The sequence below is a fragment of the Mirounga leonina genome, unplaced genomic scaffold (assembly GCF_011800145.1).
Source record: "Mirounga leonina isolate KUSES-001 unplaced genomic scaffold, KU_Mleo_1.0 Mir_169, whole genome shotgun sequence".
In the NCBI taxonomy this organism is placed as follows: Eukaryota; Metazoa; Chordata; class Mammalia; order Carnivora; family Phocidae; genus Mirounga; species Mirounga leonina.
The window spans coordinates 3,376,417-3,390,977 of NW_023270431.1; positions in this window are offsets into that span (position 1 = coordinate 3,376,417).

Below are 14,561 nucleotides of genomic sequence, written 5' to 3' on the forward strand. Positions count from 1 at the left end.
ATAATCCTCTCAATAGATGCAGAAAAAGCATTTGACAAAATACAGTATCCATTCTTGATAAAAACCCTCAACAAACTAGGGATAGATGGAACATACCTCAATATCATAAAAGCCATATAGAAAAGAACCATAGCTAATATCATCCTCAATTGGGAAAGACTGAGAGCCTTTCCCCTGTGGTCAGAAACAAGACAAAGATGTTCACTCTTACCATTACTATTTAAGATAATACTGGAAGTCTTAGCCTCAGCAATCAGACAACAAAAAGAAATAAAAGGCATTTAAATTGGCAAGGAAGAAGTCAAACTTTCATTATTTGCAGACAATATGATACCCTATGTAGAAAACCCAAAAGACTCCACCAAAAATTTGCTAGAACTAATACATGAATTCAGCAAAGTCACAGGACATAAAATCAATGTATAGAAATCTGTTGAATTCCTATACAACAATAATGAAGCAGTAGAAAAAGAAATCAAAGAATCAATCCCATTTGCAATTGCACCAAATAGAGTAAGATACCTAGGAATAAGCCTAACCAAAGATGTAAAAGATCTGTACTCTGAAAACTATAAAACATTGATGAAAGAAATTGAAGATGACACAAAGAAATGGAAAAGCATTCCATGCTCATAGATTAGAAGAACAAACATTGTTAAAATGTCTGTACTACCCAAAACAATCTACATATTTAATGCAATCCCTATCAAAATAACACCAGCATTTTTCACAGAGCTAGAACAAACAATCCTAAAATTTATGTAGAACCCCAAAAGACCCCGAATAGCTAAAGCAATCCTGAACAAGAAAAACAAAACTGGAAGCATTACGATTCCAGATTTCAAGCTCTATTACAAAGCTGTAGTCATCAAGACAGTATGGTGCTGATACAAACTCAGACACAATGGAACAGAACAGAAAACCCAGAAACTGACCCACAACCATATGGTCAATTGATCTTCAACAAAGCAGGAAAAAGTACCCAATAGTAAAAAGACAGTCTTTTCAACAAATAGTGTTGGGAAAACTGGACAGCAACATGCAGAAGAATGAAATTGTATGACTTTTTTACACTATTCACATAAATTCAAAATAGATGAAAGACTAAAATGTGAGAGAGGAATCCATCAAAATCCTAGAGAACACAGAAAGCAACCTCTTTGACCATGGCCGTAGCAACTTCTTACTAGACACATCACCGGAGGCAAGGGAAACAAAAGCAAAAATGAACTATTGGGGGGATACCTGGGTGGCTCAGTCAATTATATGTCTGCCTTCGGCTCGGGTCATGATCCCAGGGTTGTGGGATTAAGCCTCACATCAGGCTCCCTGCTCGGCGGGGAGCCTGCTTCTTCCTCTCCCTCTGCCCCTTCCCCGCTCATGCTCGCTCTCTCTCTCTGTCAAATAAATAAAATCTTTGATGGGTATTAAAGAGGGCACATACTGAATAGAGCACTGGGTGTTATACGCAAACAATGAATCATGGAACACTACATCAAAAACTAATGATGTAGGGGTGCCTGGGTGGCTCAGTTGGTTAAGCGACTGCCTTCGGCTCAGGTCATGATCCTGGAGTCCCAGGATCAAGTCCCGCATCGGGCTCCCTGCTCAGCAGGGAGTCTGCTTCTCCCTCTGACCCTCCTCCCTCTCATGCTCTCTGTCTCTCATTCTCTCTCTCGCAAATAAATAAAAAATTAAAAAAAAAATTAAAAAAAAAACTAATGATGTAATGTATGGTGATTAACATAACATAATTAAAGAAAAATATCTTAAAAAAAAAAGAACTATTGGAACCTTATCAAGCTAAAAAGCTCTGCACAGTGAAGGAAACAATCAACAAAACTAAAAGGCAGCCTACAGAATGGGAGAAGATATTTGCAAATGACATATCTGATAAAGGGTTAGTATCCAAAATCTATAAAGAATTTATCAAACTCAACACCCAAAAAACGAATAATCCATCTAAAAATGGGCAGAAGACATGAATAGACACTTTTCCAAAGAAGACATCTAGATGGCTAACAGACACATGAAAAGATGCTCAACATTAGTCATCATCAGGGAAATGCAAATCAAAAGCATGATGAGATACCACCTCACACCTGTCAGAATGGCTAAAATTAACAACACAGGAAACAACAGGTGTTAGCAAGGATGCAGAGAAAGGGGAATCCTCTGGCACTGTTGGTGGGATGCAAACTGATGCAGCCGCTCGGGAGAACAATGTAGAGGTTCCTCAAAAAGTTCAAAATAGAGCTACCCTATGATCCAGCAATTGCACTATAGGTATTACCCAAAGGATAAAAAAATAAAGATTCTCGGGGGTACATGCTCCCTGATGTTTATAGCAGCATTATCAACAATAGCCAAACTATGGAGAGAACCCCGATATCCATTGACTGATGAATGGATAAAGATGTGGTATATGGGGCACCTGGGTGGCTCAGTCAATTAAGTATCTGACTCTTGATTTTGGTTCAGGTCACTATCTCAGTGTTGTGAGGTCGAGCCCCACATCAAGCTCCGTGCTGGGTATGGAGCTGGCTTAAGATTCTTTCTCTCCTTCTCCCTCTGCCCCTCTCCCCTTTAAAAAAAGAAGATGTGGTATATGTGTGTATACACACAATGGAATATTACTCAGCCATCAAAAAAGAATGAAATCTTGCCATTTGCAATGACATGGATGGAGCTACTATGCTAAGTGAAATAAGTCAGTCAGAGAAAGACAAACACCTTATGACTTCACTCATATATGGAAATTAAGAAACAAAACAGATAAACATATGGGAAAGGGAAAAAAGAAAAGAGAGTGAGAGAGAAAGGGAAATAAATCATAAGAGACTCTTAACATTAGAGAACAAACTGAGGGTTGATGGAGGGAGGTGGGTGGGAGATGGGCTATATGGCTAATGGGTATTAAGGAGGGCATTTGTGATGAGCACTGGGTGTTGTATGTAGGTGATCAGTCACGGAATTCTACTCCTGAAACTAATATTGCACTGTATGCTAACTAACTGGAATTTAAATAAAAATTAAAATAATCATAAAAATGCTTTTTAAAGTGTCATAAGTTATAGAAATATTTTTTTTAAATGCACATTCTCTATAATCTGAATACTCACACCTGTATACTATGAGCTCTTTTGCATGTGTTCTTCCAATTTTTTTAAATCTATGTCTATATTAACAGGTCATTTTACTATTATACAAAATTTAATCATACTTTACTTACTGTCTTGAAACTTGCTTTCTTAATTTAATATATCTTGAATCATACTTTCCTAAGTCAGGATATAGAAACCTGTCTCGTTCATTTAAAAGTTGAATAACATCCCATTAAGTAACTGTTGAGTTATTTATTTAATTAATCCTTTATCAATAGTTTTTATGCTCTCACAAAGAAAAATGCACTATCAATTTCCATAAGATAAATTCCTAGAGTGGGGCCACCTGTCATAGGCCTCATTAAGAAAAATTGGGTTTGAGGGGCGCCTGGGTGGCTCAGTTGGTTAAGCGACTGCCTTCGGCTCAGGTCATGATCCTGGAGTCCCAGGATCGAGTCCCGCATCGGGCTCCCTGCTCAGCAGGAGGTCTGCTTCTCCCTCTGCCCTCTTCCCTCTCGTGCTCTGTCTCTCATTCTCTCTCTCTCAAATAAATAAATAAAATCTTAAAAAAAAAAAAAGAAGAAAAATTGGGTTTGTGTAGCTAGTCAGGAGTTCAATTTTGGACACACTGATAGATCAGCTCCCTTAGAAACCTTTGAGGGAAGCGTCAATTATAGAATTGAACTTGAATATTCGAGTCTGAAGCTTAGAGAAATGATTAGATTTAAAATAGACATTTCAAATAATCTTTGCTCTTCTGGTTTATCATAATGCTATTTGTCTGTGATGTATTTTCTAGGAAGGGGGAGTGTGAAGGACATGTATTGAATACATTTTTGTATATTTAAACATATAAAATATTTTGTACATACATGAGATATATAACTCATGTATAATATATATGACATATATAACCCATTACAGAGATTTGCATATACACCTATATATCCACATACATATAATATGAGTTAGGTCAATATTTTGCTCTGTAAGCTCTTGGCTGTGTGGAGCTGGCTCACCTGTCCTATAACACCTCTCAGCTAACGGGCACTTGGCAGCATTGTCTTGAGTCATCCTGTCTGTGCATGCTTTTTACTCTGCTATGCCTTCTCTTTCTGCCATTTCTTTTGGTGATATTATCCAGTTTTTCCACATAATGGCTCACCAGGACAGACAAGTCCTAGAGCAGAACCTAATACATATTTAAAAAGGAAGCTTAATATTTAGAGTAAGCAAATTCAGGGAATGCTGCCTTTTAAAAACTGGCTAAGGAAACAAAAGTTTTTTTTCAGGATTAATGGAAGTCCTTTGACATGAAAGGAGCAAAGTAAATAAATAAGTAGATAACATTGCTACCACTGAGGGTTAATCAATGGTTGTACATGTGGGAGCTGGGAGAAACTATGGCCAGAGGCATATCCTATCTTTAGAGGATTTAGAGGATCGAGGAGCCATTGTCAATCTAGAGTTCTAGGAAAATTGTCTTCCTTGTTATGCTTAAGGACCCTTCAGAAAACTGAGTAGCAAGTATTCCCATTTCCAGACTTGCTTTGTGAATTGAAAACTTAGGTATGGATTCAGTGATCCTCAAATGTGGTCTGTGGACGAGTGTTTGGAGAACCTTGTTATTAGTCAGTAATAAAATAAATATAGTAAAGCCCAAGAAAGGATTATAGCAATTTTACAGAGTTATTTTATGTTTGTGGAACCAATAAAAATAATTTAAAAATTGGATGTATAGCTTGCTTTTGGATTTTTAATTTGTTTTTGTGCAATTAATTTTTAGTGTATTTTACAAAAATACTATCTGCAAGAGATCAGAAAAATTTTTTTTTAAAGATTTTATTTATTTGAGAGAGAGAGAAACAGCATGAGAGGGGAGAGGGTCAGAGGGAGAAGCAGGCTCCCTGCTGAGCCGGGAGCCCGATGTGGGACTCAATCCCAGGACTCCGGGACCATGACCTGAGCCGAAGGCAGTCGCTTAACCAACTGAGCCACCCAGGCGCCCGAGATTAGAAATTTTTAACAAGAAAGTCACTGGTCCTTCACCAGTGATAGTTTGAAAAGTGTTAGAGATGACCCAGGAGAAGTATATAGAGACTATAGTGAATTAAAAGATTAAGATCAAAACTACAATTCTCAAGTGAACACTCAGGCTTCTTGAGTGAAGGCCAGAAATTCAGTTCACTCTTGGTATGACATAATGTGTGAAAAGATGCTCCAGGTCATAGAACTGAGGGATGGGCTACACCTTTATTTAGAGCCACAACACTTTCCAAGGGCATCCTTATAACTGCTTCATCAAATAGAAACATTAATTGGAGTTTTAAAGCAAGACCTATAGAACTTACAACAGCTCAAATGTGTTGTACCTAGATCATTTTTATTTAGCTCTTTCTAGTGATTATGTGAAAATCATTTCCAGTGTTGTAGTTAATTTTAAAATATTAAGAGCTTAGTTGTTGCAATCCCCCTGAATGATATCAAGAGCCATTACATTATGGACTAATGATTTGGCAAATTTAATTTTGTAAATCAAAACTATTTGACATTTAGATGCTCAAAAAGAAACTATAGCTATTGAATGTTTATGGGCTTACTCATTTTAAGCACTTTATGTTTCTCATAAATTAAAGTTTTCTCTTGTGTAGATATCCTAGTGATGAATGAGGATATATAATTTTTTTTCTTAAAAAATACTAAAATGTGAAAAGAGTAATGGAGTATTTCATACCATCTAAGATAGAGAATATTTCTCAACAAAAATAATGAGAAATGAATGATTGATTAGCCATAGAAACAACCACTTTTAAATGGGTAGCTAGACTTCTTTTAACTATAATAACCTTGTCATCTAAATTATTAATTTCATTTACATGTTAATTGAACCTATCTAGTTAGTGTAATCTGAGTAAGAGAATATTCTCTGAATTAGGTACAGCACTTTAGTTTCTGGAAATCCTTGATTCTGAGGCGGCCAGATTACAAGGATAGAATGTGGAATTTTTGGTCACCTGAAGAATCTAAAGTAGGTAAAAAATTTACTGGAGATACTGAGTTTTCGTATTACCTATTTCTATTTTGTATTACCTATTTACCTTAGTACCTGTTGGTTGAGGCCTTGTGGATTCCAAAATAGCTAGGTTATCTGAGTTCCCTACCCTAAGGAACTCAGAATTTTCTGGAGGATTAAAGTAAACACAGTCAAAGGGGAAAGATTGGGTAATGCTAATGACAGAAAAGTGAGAAACACTTAACCCAATCTCAGGAAGTTGCAGATTTTCCCTGTCAATTCAACAGCGTATCTAGACTTAAGGCATTCCTTAGCAAAGTGAAAGAATCAAGGGAAAGAAGGAAATGAAGTGAATAGAAGAAAAAGCATACAGGAACTGGGAACAGTGTACCAGAATCAAGAAGTCAGGAAGAAGAACAGAGGGCACAGTTTATGTATCTGAATCATCAAGTGTAAAGCATGGAGTAAACGGAAATGAACCCAGAGAGGTCAGGGAGGAAGGGCATGGAATGTCTTTTATAATCTGTTGAAGAAACTGGACACAATTCCATAAAGGAATGCAGAACTGCAGAAGAATCTACAGGTGAGTCAGGGTCAGATCTGCATTTCATGTAAAGCAATATAGCAGCCATAAACATTTGAGAGGAAATATGTCAGAGGAAAGAAGTGTGGTTAGAAGATTAGGTATTAAATAAAAAAGACTCATCCAAGAAAGTGTATCAGTCATTATCTTAATTTGTTCTACTATAACAGGATAGCATAGACTGGGTGGGTGGCTTATAAACAACAAATTGATTTTTCACAGTTCTGGAGGCTGGGAAGTACAAGATCAAGGCATCAGCAGATTCAGTGTCTGAAGGGGTTCTGATTCCTGGTTCATAGTCAGCCACCTTCTTGCTGTGTCCTCACATGGTTAAAGGGGCAAGAGAGTTCTCTGGGGTCCATTTCATGAGGATACTAATCCTGTTCATGGGGGCTCCATCCTTATGACCCAATCACCTTTCAAAGACCCTACTTCCTAATACCATCACATTGAGGTTGGAATATCAGTGTATGAATTTAGGGGGAGGGACACAAACATTCAGTCCATAACAATGGCAAAGTGGAATAGACATGCTTGAGAGACATTTAAGAGATAAACTATAAAGGATGTGGGAGATGAAGAAAAAGAAAGCAACAGGAATGGCTCCAAGTTTTTCCCTTGGGCAACTGGTTGAGTATTGGTATCACCAATAGAGAGAACAGAATATTGAAGAAAGAAGGCAGGGTTAGGGAGGAAGAAGCTGAGTTCATATTGAAGCAGGGTGAGTTTGCAGAGCCTATGTAATGTCCAGGTGGAATGTATAGTTCGGAAAAGAACTCTGGGCTCTAGGATACATTTTGTTGTCTTTAGCATGTAGCTGCTAATTGAAGCCATGATGAGGCTGCCTGGGGAGCAGGTGAGAGGTGAGGGTGTATCATATTCCTTAGCAAGTCTTTCCAAAGATTATTTAGCATTGCAATAGTCCTCCCTTACCAGTTTTGTCCTAACCCAAAAATGTCTATACATAGGGCTCCTGCCTTTACCTAGAAGAGCAGGAAATAATAACGGATAATTGTCTGATCATAACCTACAGCTGAATAAAGAGAGGGACAAATCTTTAGGATGCAGAAAGTAATTTGCCATTAATTCCAATTCTGATTGGAAAGAGTGAAGGCAGTTTCTGCAAATGGAAATGAAATTTGAGCTGAGACTTGAAGAATTACAGGTTGAGGTAAGAGATCTTATAAGCACAGGCATTGAGCTGTGAAAGGCCTGGAACCGAGGGATGTTGCCGAGATAGTGAGCATATGGAGAGAGTGGGAAAAGGCCATCGAAAGGGGAGAGTTGAGCCAGATGATGGAGCATAACAGAGACCAGATCTTATTTCATAGGTTATGTCCTATGAGGAAAGTTTTGAATAGTGAGGGTTATGACTAGAATTGTACTTGGCAAAAATTAAACAAGCAACTTTTATTAAAGGGATTGGTAAGAATCAGAGAAACTGTTATGTCTAATTCTAATGGTCTGATTTGAAAAATGAAGAGCATCTGATGTTAGACAGTGACCAGTGGAAATGGAATGGAGAGTAAAGATGGGGGATTTTAGGGGGGGGAAGATTTGAGAAGTTTAGTTTTGTTTAGTTAGTTAATGTTTAGTTAGTTGACTACATGGAATAAAATGAAATTTAATTAAATTTGGCCAAGGATAAAATATCTGGGGAGTGAGTAGTGACATTCAAGGGACAATTGAAGAAGTCAGAGCCAGCATTGGACAGAGGTAGACTCAGGTAAGGAGAACCAGGAGAAAGTACTAGAAAGAAATGTGCTATAAAGGTGGTCTGCAGAGTCAAATGCTGCAGATATGAGTTGGATGAGGATCCGAGTCATTGCACTGAATTTATTGATTAGGAAGTCACAGACAAAATTTGATAGAGTCATTGATTTCAGTGTGCTGGCAGGAGCCAAAGCTATCTTGTAGCTGAGGAGTGTGTGAAGAGGAAATGGAAATTAAATATAAACTATTCACTTGTTCCCCCTATTTTTTTTCCTTTCTTAATTCCCAGCTTCTGATTTTTCTTTTTCACATTCTGCATTATTACCTCTCTTTTTCATTGTAGTTCTTGGCCTGCCCAAGTTGTTAAGTCCTAGTAACAATATATTCTCAACTAACACTATTGATATGCTGTTTTCATCTTCACCACAACACAGCAAAGAAGATGTTGTTGTGCCATTTTACAGATGAAAAAAACTGGAGTTCAAAGGAGTTACATTTCATGCCCAAGGTTATATAGCAAGAAATTTATTGAGCTAAGAGTATAATCATGCCTGATGTCCAATGTCATACCTACAGCTGCTGTAATATGTCTTCCCGTCCTCTCATAAATCCTCTGAGCTGAAATTCCAAAGTCCTAGATTAGACATTTCTCTATCATATTGCCCAGATTTTGCCTCACTCTACCCAAATCCCAACAGTTTGGAGGTTTTGGAGCAATAGTGCAACAATGAAGGTAAATATATTCAATGGGCAATATTCTCAAGGTGTAAGAGTGGGGCTTGTTAACTTTATACCCCAGCCTCTCATAGGGAAGTCACTCACTGTCTTTGGATCCTGATAATATCCTAACCCTAACCCAGACCAAGACTCTGATCTTAAGCCATAAAATTCGTTTTCATATCATATCAATCAGTGATATAATTTGTAACTCATCTTTATCTCCAAGCCCCAAAACACTTAAGTAGTGTTTTTAAAACTAACTATATTTCACATGTGTTTGTATGTGTATACATATACACATGTGTGTATGCATGTATGTAGATATATGTCCTCCACATGTGTGAACTAACATTTTCTTTCCCTTTCCTACCGCTATGAATACAGCTATTGTAGATATTTTTCAGACTGTTAGGAAAAAGAATAACTATTAAGATGTTTACTCTAGGGCCACCTGGGTGGCTCAGATGGTTAAGCATCTGCATTCAGCTCAGGTCATGATCCCAGGGTCCTGGGATGGAGCCCCACATCAGGCTCCCTGCTCAGCGGGGAGCCTGCTTCTCCCTCTCCTCCCCACTCGTGCTCTCTCTCACTATCTGTCACTATCTCTGTCTCTCTCTCAAATAAAATCTTTATTAAAAAAGGTGTTTATAATCTCAGTATGTATAATATAATTTTAAAGTATCTGGGGTTAATTTTTCACATATTTAGTATATAACAGGTACAATACCTACTTTACCTGGTTGTGTAATTGGACTATGACCTGAAGTTCTCAATGATGACCAAATTTTAACCAGGCAGTTTGACCATTATTATTAGGTGAGGTTCGTTCACTGTGACCCAAATGTCCTGGTTGATGATACTCATTTCAAGTATAACTTGAAAAACATTATCAAAGTAATTTAACATAGTTTCATATTTAATTTATATTGCACAATAAAAGTCTGGTGAACTTGGGTTGTCTGAACAGAACCATGAGTTCCTAGTATGTACAGGAGGTCCTTGAGTTCAAGTCAAACGAAAGCACCAACAGTGGAGTATTAATTAATTCTAATCCTGGTTTCTCAGAGCTGTCTATTGAAAAGTGAAAAAAAAAAAAATCAGTCAAACTGATTATTTCATATCTACCATCTCTTTCCACCATCGAAGCCAAACTGGCTCTTAAACTTACTTCAAGTTACTTACTTTTTTAACCTCAAAAAAATTAATCAAACCAGTTTACTTCTTATTTCCTTTATTATCAGCATATAAGCACACCTTTCTAAAATTAATTCTGTTATTGATTCTATTTTTTGAATCTTGTTGATGTGTTCAAAAAATAACTAATAATGATTTAGAAAGTCTTTATCCTCAGCAGTGACAGAATTTCATCAATAGTTTATTGATTTGTTCTTGGATAATATTTATATTTTATGGACATGGCATATATAACATTTCAGAATTCATTTAACTCAGAGGAAATGACACATGTTCATTTGCATATGTTGGACAGAGAGAACATTCACAAGGATATTTATTGCGGGAACATACTTTTATTGAGAAACTGACAAAGGTGTTGAAAAGTATGTTTTCTGTAGCATAAAATGTCCCAAGGGAGTAGTTACAGGTGAGGGCAGTTAGATTTTAGAGTCATGTAAAGAGGACAGCTCTAACTCAAAATGATTTTTCGGATTAGTTATTGGTAGATGACTGTGGAAACCCTGAGAACTGATGACAAATTGCCAATCTATTTAAAATACAATTTAACTGAAATCTTAAACACATGTAATACAAACAAGATTCCCAAAAGTAATCATCTGCTTTTTCTATTACTGTAAAAGCAGTTGTTGAAAACTAAATCAAAATTAAATAGGTTTTGTCAAAAACATAGAGTTTGGGCTTTTTTGTTGGCTCCTGTACTTCAGCCTCTTTATTTGCCCCATAAGCAGTAGTGGGCAAACAGAAGGCCATATTATTTAGTAAACAGACTCAAAACTAAAATTAAAAATAAGGTTAATGTACAAGTCAGACAAAACAAAATTAATTGGATGTATTATAATTGAAAATATAATGATTACTGTGCATCAGAGTAATCAGGCATAAATAATAAGCACTTTTTGTTAATGTTTACTTACTATTATTATTTTTTTATTATTTTAGAGCTATGTTTTGCAGTGAGCTGACTCTTTGCTCATATATCCTCTACCCAGTTTTTTAAACTATGTACTCCTCATTATATGATATATAAAATAATTTTTACGTATTATAATAATAAAAATAGAAGATATTAGACATTTCTTGAGAAAAAATAAACAGGACTATAAATATAGTAAATATTTTATAACATGATTTGATAAAAATAAGTTTTTATACATTACTGAAAAAGGCACAGCAGGTGCCTTTTTATCCACATATTTTGTCTAACATATATAGAAAATTTTGTAATCCTCAGAACAGTTTATTTCTGTTAAAAAATTTAATTTTAAAAATGAATTATACTAATGCCACTTCTTTGGCTCTTATGAATTTGAAAAATCCTGACATAGGCCAAAATACTCCTCTCTTTCCTGAGGACCAAACAATGTTGTTAGTCAATGTGGGAATTTAAAATTCAAATACCTTCAGAGGCCAAGCAGGTAACTTATGTTTGGGAAGCTCCTAGTGGAAGACCACCTGAGCAATAGAATCTGAGAGTTCTGGAAAATTTAGGCCTCAACTAAAGACATGCAATTTAAAAAATGAAAAACCCGGAAGTGGGCCAAGCTAAATCCCTAGGTAACTGGCTGAGCACAAAACTGCCATTTTGTGACTTGGCCCATTAAACACTATGCCTCGGTCTATCCCCAAAGAACTCCTTTATCTCTATGTAAAGTTTGATGAAAAATTTATTTAATCTATTGAGGAAGATCACCAAGGAAGACAGGGGTATAGTTTTCAGAATACTTCCTTACTCCCCTGGGATGGGCTTTGCTTATTAAGATAGATTAAACTCTAGTTAACTAGTTTGGAGCTTCTAAAACCAGAGAAAAAAGAAATCAATAAGCAGCTAGTATTTCCATGGTAGTAATAATTAGCTTTGTCTGGCCATCTATGGTTTATGTCTAGGACTGTAAAGTGTAGTTTGAGGACAAAGTGAAAAAGCAGGCAGCTGAGATTGGGGTGATTTCTTCCTTTTTTCTCTGGAGGTAGAAGGTAGCTAGCAAGATGAGATCCTCTTCTTGGAATCCTGCCCTGGGATGTAGAATGTAAGGCACTTTTGGAGGCAAATTGACAGGTAATGGCTTTCTCTTAGGAAAAATACAAAGGAAGAGAGGAGCAAGGGGAAAGCACCTCCCCAGGGAAAAACCCTGTGCTCTGAATTTAAGACGCAATTATGACATTATAAAACATGAAAGCAGCCTCCTCTGACCCTAGGAACGAGAAGCACTGTCTTTTTGTTTCCTTTTATTGTCATTTCTGTATCTGAAGGGAATCCCACTCAGTTCTATTAAAATTGCTAAGAAATGGGGTGAAGACAGAGGGAGAGGGCATTGTGGATATGTCAGGGACAATAAAATGCTTCTCATAACATCGCTGCTACTCAAATGCATTTATGAAATGTTTTTATAGGCCAAAAAAATCTCATGAAGAGGTAAAAGTAGAACATGTTTTTTTTCTCCTTTAACTTTACAAAATAACGTTCATTTTGGTGAAAAGAGCAATAATATATCATACAGCAGGGAGTCCTGAGCCGGCAGGGGGTGGGGGGTGATCTGTGCTTAGAGGCAGAGGGAGAGGGCAGATAAAGGAAATCTACAAGTAGGAAACCAGTTAAAAGGATCTGTTGGAAACAAACCTGGTCAGGTTTGTTCCATTGCTTCCTCACTCTCTCTACCCCCACCCAGACTTTATAAGAGAAATGATAAAAACGTCCTTATCCAAAACAAAAGTTTTTCACTCAGTTTTAGTCAATTGATGGACCTCCATCAGCAGGGGAGGATGGTTCTCTTTAGGACTGTGTAAGAGCAGTGTGATACATGCTGAAACTATAACCACCACTGTTAGGAGCTGAATTACCATTAGTATTGCCGTTCTCAATATTTATGAATTTAATTAAATCTTTATTTTTATCAATGCATTAACTTCTCAAGTTTTCTTCTCAGCACACATTTTTATTATTATATCCTGTGGATCCTAATTTGAAATAAAGCCTTTAATTAAAAGAGATTTGCTCTCTCACACTACTAAATATATAATAATCATCTCTAAAATTTGCTTCTTATAATAATATTTTTCTTATGATCATGCACATACTAATTTCTATTAATATAATCAGGGTTACATGTAATAAATAGGATGTCTTACCTGAGATAAAAATATTGAAGTTACATATTTTATGGTTTTTATACACATTTAATAGCTGCCACTTGTTTGCCTTTATGCCAAAGATATTGTATTATTTTAAGAAAGATAAATACAGCTAAGGAAATGGTAATAAAGATCTTCATAAAACTGACATGCAAGTTAGTTTTAATTAATGTTTTCATTTAAGAGCTCTATGCATTTTAGCTTTCATACATTCATAGTTTCCATGTTTTTAATAGTTTTTTACTTAGGCAAAAGCCACGTGAATCTTGTAGTTTTTTTTTTTTTTTAAATCATAGTTCCTTTCAGGTGTGTTTCTAAGCTAGTTTTGTTACAAAAAGGTCAAATTATTTGACCTTCTTCATCCCATGAGCTTGTGAAGAATGAGGGATCAAATAGCTTCTGTATGGCTGCCAGGAATGTCTCCTATATTTAATATACTACATAAGAGGCAGTCAGTAAGTGTCACAGGAGGGATTTAAACCCAAAGCTCTCTGGCTCCATTCACTATGCTTTCTACCCCCTGGCCAAATCTGCATCCTTAATTCATATTGATATATTATATCTTATAAGGGGCAGGAAGGGGTGACTATTCCTGTCTTGCTTACTGCTATCTAACTTGTTTTACAATGAATGAATAAAAGTATTTCACTATAAAGAGGACATTTATTTATAATATTTAGAAAAATGACTGTTCTATACTTCTATTTATAAATCAATTCCATTCTTCAATTGTTGTATTCAGTCAGCAGAGATAATTTCATCATTTTTTTGTTGTCATGTTGTTGTTAAAAATTTGGTCATTTTATATGCTTGACTTATGAACCCTGAAACTGAATTTGTTTTAGATGAACTAAACTTTTTTTTTAATCCATTGTTTGGCTCTATTCTAGATGCTGTGAGTAATTCACAGGAAATATAATACATCTTTCTTGTCCTCAGACAATTTAGACACTTGATGGATAAATTAAACACAAGTAAAAGAAAACTTAAGAAACACCACAAGGATAAAACAATTAACTAATTGACATCTCTTTTAAAAATAGTCAGGTAAAGGAGGGATAATTAATGGAAGGTTTTTCCATATAAATTACATAAGATTACATTA